The sequence below is a fragment of the Labrus mixtus genome, chromosome 20, assembly GCF_963584025.1.
Source record: "Labrus mixtus chromosome 20, fLabMix1.1, whole genome shotgun sequence".
NCBI lineage: Eukaryota > Metazoa > Chordata > Actinopteri > Labriformes > Labridae > Labrus > Labrus mixtus.
The window spans coordinates 23565506-23576261 of NC_083631.1; positions in this window are offsets into that span (position 1 = coordinate 23565506).

Below are 10756 nucleotides of genomic sequence, written 5' to 3' on the forward strand. Positions count from 1 at the left end.
GCCCCCCCTCCCCCCGTTGTTGGTTTGATCACACCAGCGGTTACTCACAGACTCAGACGCACTAATGACAGGCAGCAGAGTAAGGCTGTATAGTGACTATAGCATCCTGTTCTTTATTCTTCCCAGTTTTTTTTCAAGAAGGACCCCTTTGACCCGACTCTCACTAGGCCCCCCCAGAATGTTTGGCTTGCATGGCGCCCCTGGTCCATTGTTGGGTTATTTCTTGTTGTTAATGACCAAAAGAAAATGCAGATTAATACCTGCACACTGTTTAAATTCTTCAAACACAGACGTGTTATTCATGGCACCTCCTCCAGATTCTGATCTAAACTTCGGTTGTATGCAGACGACACCCTTACGTATATATCTGCCTCTTCCTCAGCTAAGTGGATAACGGACTAGCTGCTTGTATAAAATAAAAACACAAAGGCTGTGCAGACTTTGGCATCAGTCTGCAGATACAGGACTGAAGGAGACTGGCTGCCCTTGTACTTGTTAGCTCCTCAACACACACACACACACACACACACACACACACACCAAACTGAGCCTCTTATCATGAGCTGTCATCAAGCACTCATATCCTCACATTGTCCCAGAGGAAAGCTGACCTCCCAGCTGTAGATATTAACTCAATCCAACCCTCGTGTTTTTTCCCTCCTCCCTCTAAGAAGAAAAGAGCAGCAAGGGTAGAAACTCTGAGGGAGACGTCTGAAACAAGTGGACGTAAAGATCCTCCCAAGTATCTAAAACAGGAACACATTCGCTTCTTCAGCTGGTGATCCCCACCTCTAACTTTTGCACACACTCTTCTTCAGATTTTTTTGGATGCAGCTGGGGCCTCGTGTGACGTCTGACGGGTGGGGGGGTTAATGGACGGGTTGTGGGGTCACTTTAAGGCACAGGCGCGGGGGGGGGGGGGGGTGTTTGGATAGGCTCAGAGCCAGGTCTGAGGAAAACAATGGAGATGGAACAACAGACTCGTCTCTGTCTTTTACTTTCTGTTTACTTTCTCTAAACTGTCTGTCTCTCATTTTAAAGTCCTGACGGTCGCTCTCGACTTCTTTCGCTTTACAAATTAAAAAGTATGGCGCTCATTAACCAGTCATGCTCCCCCCCTGACAAAAGGTTTCATCATGTTTCAGTAGCTGTTTATAAATGGAGAACATCTTGTTTATTTGTCTTGAAAGGACCCAAATCTGAACAGATCATGTCAAAAATAAACCGAGCAATTCTTTAATTACCTCGCTTACGGCCTGAGAATTTATGTTGTTCTTTGTATTATCCCATGACCTCCGGAGGAAAAATGTCCCTGCATTTCTTTCCCCGTGCTGTCCTTGTAAGGACGGACGGCATACGGCCTCCTATAGAACGATAAGCAGCGACACACATGCTCGTCTTGCAAACTCTGCTGAGGCTTGTGGTGAGGTGTGGGTGTCAGCTGATGGCGGTGTCACAGAGATAACTTGCTCCTGAAACAGTCATACCCAGAATCAGGTCGTTTCACTTTAAATATCAGATGACAAACAGAGAGACGTCGACCAAAATAATTTGAATGTGAAAAACAGGAATAAGAAAAGAAACAGGCAGTAAAGGTTATAAAGCCGTACAATTAAAGAAGATGAAATTTAAGGGAATAAAATACAAATAAAGAAGAAGAAGATGGCATCACAGGTAGTAAAAACACAAATGCAGACAGGCTATTTCATCACTTCATTCATGTTTTGTTGCCTTTAGCTCACTAATGGGATATCTGGATCACAGTGAAGGTGACAGGTTAACACGCAGGGTGTTAAAGTTCCTCATTATCCTGTAAACCTCCTCTCTGCATCTCTCTGCTGGAGGTAAACACAGCCTGCGATTCCTGATAAGATAAGTCGGCTAACTGCAAACAAGTCGTGTTTCTGCTCGAGCTGCGGGGCCTCTGCCGTCTCACTATCACCTCTCCTGTGTTGTGTCAGAGTTAATCACAAGCCTCGCAACAAGACGGGAGGGAAACTATACTCCCTCAGGCTCGGCTCTTTTGTAAATACGGGGATTACATTTTAAAATAAACTTTACTTTATTAACGCTCAGTCAGAGATCACTGAGGCCTCCGTCTGCAGAGACTCTGAGGTTCCTGCAGACGGAGAACAAGAAGCTGAGAATCAGACTGAGGGGCTTAAAAACATCAAATCACTTAAAGGGTTTTCACTCTTTCTCATTCTCCTGAAAAACTCATGATATTTTTTTTACCAGACCCCTAGTATTTTTTTCCGCAGCAGGTCAGAGTGAGCTGATGTGAGAATGCAGAAGGAAATAATCAGGAGAATTCACCTCGAGCGAGTGGGAGGGGGCGTTTTGACCCAGATCATGGTTTCTACTTTGTCATATCTCTCTGTGGTTTGTGGCTGAAAATGGCAGGGTAGATAGACGCCCACATTTATTTCCCTCTGTACATGTGTGACACTTTTTTTTTTCTCCTTTTTTTAAATCTAGAAAAACAAGCTCAGGTCCATTTACTGTTTCTTCCTCATTTCCCACTTTAGCCTTTTCTTTCTTTTTTCTTTTTTGGAGTATTTCCCAGACGGCTTGGTGGGAGGCGTGTTTGTAAAAAGTGTTTTTTAATGCTGTTTCCTGTGATGTTTTTACAGTTGTGTGGAGCAGTGGGAGTCTGGGAACCATGCACGATGGCAGGAATGTTTTGGACTTAATGTGAGCAGCGTGTTTGATAAAATGCTGAATGTGACCACAGCTGTCTGAACGCTTTGACGGGCTTTGTGAGGAGCAGTTTGACTGAAATGGACAAAACATCACAAATCATCTCAGACTTTTACAACAATTTAACAAACCTCATGAATGCCTGAAAAAGTCCAGCGGTTACTTTTAGGCAAAGAAGAGTCTCTGGAGTGTCTTTCAATTTGTAAGATTTGGTGTTCATTAGGAGCAACTAGTTTGGCAATTCTTGAAAGTGTCTTTCTCATCATGAAACAAGACTCCTGTGGCTCAGTTGGTAGAGTCCATCGTCTCTCAACTGGAAGGTCGGGGTTTGATCCCCAGCTCCTGCAGCCACATGTCCGATGTGTCCTTGGGCAAGACACTTGACCCCAAATTGCTCCCGCTGCCTCGACAGGCCATGTGAATGTGTATGTTCATATTGATGGACTCTTTACCCAGCAGCCTCTACCATCAGTGTGTGAAAGTGGAGGTGTGAAAGAACTTTGCTGGTGGCTCAGTGGTTAGTGCGCGTGCCCCATGTATGGAGGCTGTAGTCCTCCAAGTGGGCGGCCCAGGTTCGAGTCCCACCTGTGGCTCCTTTCCAGCATTCTCATTCCCCTCTCGGGACTCAGGCTCATGTTTGAGCCTCTGAACAAACCGAAGTGCCGTCCCCGTCAGTGTGAACACAGAGCTGAGAAAAACAAACCCAGAGGGACTTGGAGAGGCCCAAGAAGACTTGAGAGTCAGCGCTGTGGTTCATTGCTCTCTTCATGACTCCCGTTAGTTCATCTGGAGGGCAAAGAAAACGTCTAACCGTCTGTGTCTCATGGGAACTGAGTCCCCCCCCCCGCCCCCCCACTCTGTATTTAGAGAAATGTGGAGTTCTGCAGAGTCCAGAGGGGGGCCGGTGAACCCAGCCTTTCTTAAATGGACACTTAAGGTTGGGTTTGGTGCAGGGTGGGGGGGGGGGGGGTAACTCCCTCTCTCGTGGTCGTGCGTGGGAGGGAGGTCACGGACCCACCCTCCCTATTGAAGGCACGGGGCTGAGGAGGGGAAAATGACAGGGTGAAGTGTCACCCTCTAATCACCTCGTCCACATGTGGAGAATAAACGCTCCACGCTCGCACAATGACACCCTCAGCTGTGTGTACAGTGAGCCCTAAAAATACATTCTTTTATCTTCACATATAGAAAAAAGGGATTACACTCCACACTCACACTTCTCCTCTAAGAGCCTGATACTGAAACGCCAACTTTCACAAGAATGAATTCCTCTCATTCCAACAGAAACACGACCATTAGTGAGTTCACTCGCAGATGTCGGTCGGTCCAAGACTTAACCGAAGAAGGGCAACAAGTTTATGAGCTAATAATGATCGTCTAGCCGGCTGGATTGTTCCCAAAGAGCCGGCTGAAGAAGAAGCTTTCATTGTATTTGTTATTTAGCAGACTTAAAGTCTTTCTATGTGATGTTTCACACTTAAATGTATAAATCAAGTATCTCCTCTGAAAATAACTCTGTGAGTCATGACTGTCTACAATGAGTGTAACACCCGAGTCCCACTGTCTGTGATGTTTTCAGAGTTTTCAGAGTCCTATCTTCAGTTTGTTTACATCGCCCGGACGGCCGGCTGACTCCTCCCCTCGTGTATAAAAGTTGTTTAATTGAGGGACTAGAGAAAAGAAGAATAACATACTGTACTCACTGCTTAACTGTGTTTCTAGATCACGCTCATTTCAGGTAAATTTACATGCAGTGTGAAGATACGAGCAGAATAAAGATCGCTAGCATTAGCATGCTAACACAACAATGCAGCGCGAGTTGTTTTGGTTTCATGCTGGTGCTCAAGGGCGACATCCGCTGGATCAAAACATCACATATAAAGAGTTTAAAGGGAAACTTCACCGGTTGAAACATGAATCTGTATTGACATTGGGTCATATATGTAGTATATATCGTGATCACCTCTTCCAATGGACCTGACGGTACACTTGTGTTCACACTGATCAACCGGACTTTGGGGTCAGGTGTTCTCGGGTCTGGGCCCCTGGTTCCCTCATGTGAAACTGCAGCTCTTTGATTTTCAGGAGTATCTGATATGAGCCGTCCAGAATGTTTGCTGCACACACACACTTTACACTTCTTCAACACACATTCCTGCTAACTTGTAAAATGTGTTCCACTTTAACTCAACGTCCTTCAGAAGTGAGAGGAGACCTTTTTTTTAATGGTCGGCGTTGATGAAAACATGACTTACATGTCGGCGATGTGTGGTCACAGATAAAATATCCAGCACTGACAGACCATGATGTATCGCCCTCTCCGACTTCACACAGAGTTTTGGGTTTATTTGAACTTGTGGTCTGTTTCACTTCCCCCTTCACATGACTGTTAAAGTCAGACGGGGAGAAAATCGACATTCTTTCTTCGGTTGCACAAAAGAAAGAATTTAAGCAGAGAAGATGTAGGTCTGGTATAGCTGCTGCAGCATGTGAGGGATTTCTGCATCGTGTGATTAAGGCTTTTCTGCCAAGCATGGGGGGGGGGGGGTGCAGGAGGCCTGTAGCGCGGACTCCTTTGGTTATGTGTATGTGCTTGGTGTGTTTAAAAGAGAGTGTGTATTCTGGTTTATTTGAAGCTTGATTGATTTGAACAGGCTGCTCAGCGTCACACACTGTCTGCATCGACCTCTCCTTTAAAATGATTTATTTCAGCTCTGACGTCTTTGTCAACATTTGCTCCGACTGTTAAAACCAATATTTTCCTCTTCTTCTTCTTCTTCTTCTTTTTTCTTTTCTCCCTCTCTCTCTCGGCTCGACCTTCCAAAGACGTGAGGTCAAACTGGCTTCAGTGTTCGAGTCGTGTGTGTGTGTGTCTCTCTGATCCACGAGAAGATTTATGGGAACCAGGAGTGAAGCGGGACGATCTGTGTTCAATGTCTTCATTGTGCGGTGAAACACGTGTGTGAAGGAGGTACGTGTTTGTGGGGCAAAACTCAAATCCCCTCCAATGTGAGAGGATTAACATGTCAGAGCAGACGCATGAAAGCCTGCACGGCTACAACAAAGACAAACACAATAAACTACTAAACAATAAACTACCAACATGTTAGAAAATCGTTTTCTTCCATTAGATGTGTGTTTCAAGATTTTTATGTTTCAGCACAAACTGAGAAAATTAAATATTCTGAAATCAGTCTTTCCCAGAAAGAAGGGCTCAATTATCTCACTTTAATTAAACAAATTAGCGTGCTTTTATTTTGGTGAAATTGAAGCATTTTTCAATGCAAGGCACCAACCTCCGCGGTCACAGCAGACCGCACCATGGACACACCTCCACATATATTCATATACAGCCCCCGAGGTCACCTGACAGCACGCATGAATGTTTTGCATAGTTTATAATCTATATTGTTCCTGATTGATTATCACATGACCTGTCAGGTGACCTCAGGGGCTATGAAAGGCGGGGGCCCGAAACACTACATGTGGTCATTTTTCCATTAAATTTAGTTTAACAGGAGCAGCGTCTGGTGATGATCTTTGGTTTGTGCATCATAAATGATTCAACCGTGCGTAATGTGAAAACACTCTTAATAGAAGAACATGTGACTTTTTGATCCAGTAGATGTCGCCCTTGAGCACCAGCATGAAACATATAACGAACTGCAGTTTGGCCACACCTCCGCCATACTGAAGCCTCCGTTCTCCTCCACCTGTGGCCTACATTGTCGTGTTAGCGGGCTAATGTTAGCACAGTGAGAGCCGTGACTTTTCTATTATCTACTTTTTTTTCTACTACTTTTGCTTAGAGGAAGGGGCGGGGCATGAAAAAACAAGTCCATTCTGCAACTCTGACCCCAAACGCTGTCAACAGCACAGTATGTTTGCAGCCTTACTGGGCGTGTTTTGGCTTCAAATTTGTACAAGAGGACCCGTTGTCCATATTGATATACAATCAATGTGTTCAGTTTGTCTCACTTCCCCGTCAGTAGAAATGTAGAGGAGGAACCCTGACAGACCTCGAAGGAGAGGCTGTCCATTAGTGAGCTTTAAGAACCCGCTCGCCCTCTCATAATTATTAATATGTTGGAGTGAATATCCATTACAGTTCCCCTCTTGCTTTGTCTTGCCTGTCATCACATGTCACCCTCTCTCTCCTGAATTCTTGGCCTGTAAATCTGTCAAACAAAGCCAGAAGCAATAAAGATATCATCCTTACAAAAATAGAAAATCTGTTCAACTGCCAGATGGTTTCAGAAACACGACCGATAAGAGTCCTCTCCGTTCGATCTTGTTTTTCTTGGCTCATCCGGCAACGATACGTTTTGGACACCGGAGCCTTTGAGAAACACGCTCATCATAACTAAAATATCTTTTGCTCATTTCCACAACGGCGTTCACCGTTTTTCCCACACACACACAAATAAAAAAAGCATTCCACCCCTTAAGCCGAGAGTCAATAAGCTGTCAGAGCGGCTCATAAATCTGTTCCCCTCGCGCTGGAGGCCGTCGTAAATGTTCCCGCGGTATCCTGTAAACAATGTTAAGTCATAATGGCAACATGACGGGCCTGTCACAACCTGCACGCCCTGCACGTTACAATCACTTATTGAGAGCGCCGTGTCAGGATGACGGGCAGATACACGTACTGGTCTTAAAGGTCTTTCTGAGAAACGTTATGATAATGACTTTATTTATTTTGTATTTTTAAAAATAAACAACAACGTGCTTTGACATGTGCAGAATAACATCAAGGCATGAGAACCAAAACAACAACAACAAAACAAAAATGCAACAAATATCAGAACCCAGACATCATCATAACTCAGGAAACTAAAGCTGAGACCGAGAGGACGGAGAAGGGAAGATAAATAAGCTATTAAAAGAGAAACAATGAGAAATATTTTCTAAAACTAGCTGATTTTGAAAGTAGCATTCCCTCAGTGCTCCGTCTGCACCCTGGTATTTTGTTTCCCGGTTTGAAGTTTGAATCTTGCGAAAATGTTTGGTGTGAATATTTGATTTTTGCTCTTTTCTTTAATTCAGTTAATGTCACAGGTGTCCCGTTCTGTATTTGTTGCCCATTTCCTCTTCAGAAGTCTGTGTGTGTGTGTGTGTGTGTGTGTGTGTGTGTGTGTGTGTGTGTGTGTGTGTGTGTGTGTGTGTGTGTGTGTGTGTGTGTGTGTGTTCATGCTCACATTCAGGTTTGCTCGTCGGTGCAGGCGACCTTGACTTCCCATCACAGGACAGTCGACCACAGGAAGCAAAGAGGGAAGCTGCTGCGGGTCGGTCAGCGTCCCATCACTAATCACCATCTCTGTGACACGCTGTAACCACATCTCAATCACACACTGCTGCCACCACCTGCGGTTAAAAAAAAAAAGAAAAGAAAAGAAAGAAAAGTTCACACGCTCTTTGCAGAGCTCGGTTTCCTTCTGTCAGAGAAGACTTCCCCGAAGCCACAAGTTCCAAAAGTTAAAAACAATGACATTTAAAGTCAGCTGGAAAGTTGCCAAAGTGTCATGTCAGCAAAATTCTGCATTGACGTCAATTACGTCTGAAGACCTGGATATCACTTTAGAAGATGTGAGCAGGACTGTACAGTAAAATTGGATGAATAAAGTCGCCTGAATCTGAATCTTGATGAATGATCTAAAAATAGCAGCCTGTGTTTGGCAGAGTAAAATGACGGGGCCGTTGTTTATACAAAATTTGTACGGCTTAGATTTGGATCCCTGATATTGCAGTCGTAGTATTTTCAACGTAAGTGACTTTTAACTGAAGTGAAATCTTTTAAATCCTCGACTCAGATTCAGGAAATCTGAAATTCAAACTTGGATTATTCTCTCAACGAGCTGTGGAGCCGTGTGGGAAAGTTTGCACGAGTTCAAACCTCTTATCACCCGAGTAATGTGTCCTTCCTTCAGTGAAAGATTTGCATGGATTTACTGGAGAGCTCTGTGAAAAACTGGGACCAGCTCTCGTCTGTCATCTCGTGCATTTCCAGAGCAAACAGCCTCACTCCAACAAAAACACGGCTCGGGACTTCAGATGTGAAATCCAGAAGGAACGGGCACGATTTCAACCACATATGAAACTAATACAAAGTGTTCTGACGCTAATCCACCCACCTGTGTGTGTGTGTGTGTGTGTGTGTGTGTGTGTGTGTGTGTGTGTGTGTGTGTGTGTGTGTGTGTGTGTGTGTGTGTGTGTGTGTGTGTGTGTGTGTGTGTGTGTGTGTGTGTGTGTGTGTGTGTGTGTGTGTGTGTGTGTGTGTGTGTGTGTGTGTGTGTGTGTGTGTGTGTGTGTGTGTGTGTCTGTGTCTGTGTCTGTGTGTGTGTGTGTGTGTGTGTGTGTGTAGTTGTTGTTGTGCAGGGTGTCAGGGAGGTCATGTGACAGCAGGAACAAAAACATATGGAAGCTGAAAGAGAGACCAGGTGGGTTTTTGATGGCATGCCACTGCAGGAATGTAACTGTCAGCGTTGAACTTGTCCAGTGGGAATCATCCCTGGCATGTGTTCCAGTCACAGCTGAAAGTGTCTGCAGCAGTTGGCAGAACAGGAAGTGTGTGTGTGTGTGTGTGTGTGTGTGTGTGTGTGTGTGTGTGTGTGTGTGTGTGTGCAAATACACGTATACTGCAGCATCAAGCTTTAGCATGCAGGGTGCATCAGTCTGGACGTGCTAACTTCTCTCATTGTGAAATAGACTGTTGTTGATTAAAGTATAAAAAGTTGTTCCAGATGCTACTTTCAAATTATTTAAGTGCGATTTCTGCTGAGGTTTGTTTTTTTTTAAGTGTAAGTATTTCATTTACAACCTTTATGTTGGGCTGGTGTGTAACCAGGGGCGTGTCCAGACGTTTGGGGTGGCCCAACTGGGGCGCTGACTTTTGCATCAAGCATGATTTTTTGCACAAACACACAAATTTAAATCTCCTTATCTCCCCGCCCTGATTCTGTGAATAAAAAGCATGAAGACTGGATTATTATTTGCTGTATTAAAGTAGATTTTGTGTTCCTTTAATAAATATGACATGAAACAAATAAAAGCTTTAAAGCGAGCACGTGTGTGTTTCTCGCTCAGACGCTGCTGAAGGATTATATGAAGGGGCCCTCGTTGGAAAAACACGAGGCCCTCAGTCTGATCTCTAAATACACCACCAGAGCACCCAGGGGTCATGACCCTGGGGCCTCCTGGGACCAGTTGCTGCGTAGGTCCTTCTTACCCACCACAGAGGAGGAGGAGGCGGGCGGGGGGGTTTACAACATGTGTGACTGCAACACTTGCTTCAGATGTCAGGAAATAATTTATGGTGGTTCTTTAATGTCTCTGCAGCAGCTTTGACACATGTTAGACCTCCACCTCTCCACCTCTCCTCCTGAACCACCTGCTCAGCGTAGAGAATCAGAGGAAGCGTTACCGGAGCTCTGATGGAGACATTAATAGTCTCCTAGCTTGCATCCAGTTGGAATATTTAGTCAGTACGTGGAGAAGTTTCAGTCAAAGCAATTCATGTGATAATGTTTTTACATTTTGCAAAGCGTTTTTAATACCTCATGTATCTGACACCTCCTGGCCACCATACAAAACAAATGCATTACCATAAAACACAGTGGGGGGGGGGGAAGGTGCTCCTCCTAACAATATGATGGAAGTACTCCAGACTCTGAGGGTTCTGTTTTTCTTCTGAATATTCTGCACATTTTAACAAATATAAAATCTTCAATGTTTCAGGAAGTTTGTCCTTGTGAGTTACCGTACTCCTGAGCACCCTAAACTCTTTTCTTGTTTGGTGCACGTTTAGGTGAACGGCCTCTCTGACCGCTCTGGACGAACTGCTACATGAGATGCAGGACAGAAAATCAGAGAGTGAGTTTTCTATTCTTGTTGTTGTTTGTGGTGTTTTTGCATTTTTTTATGTATTTAGTTTTTAGTCGCTCTTCATCCCAAGCTGCTCCTCAAGCGTCCAATTAACGCCGACACAAGGTTCACCCTCGTTTTAGAACGAGCTTTATCCACTTGGTGTTTCTCCTCACTCTGATTATATTTTCTCTTC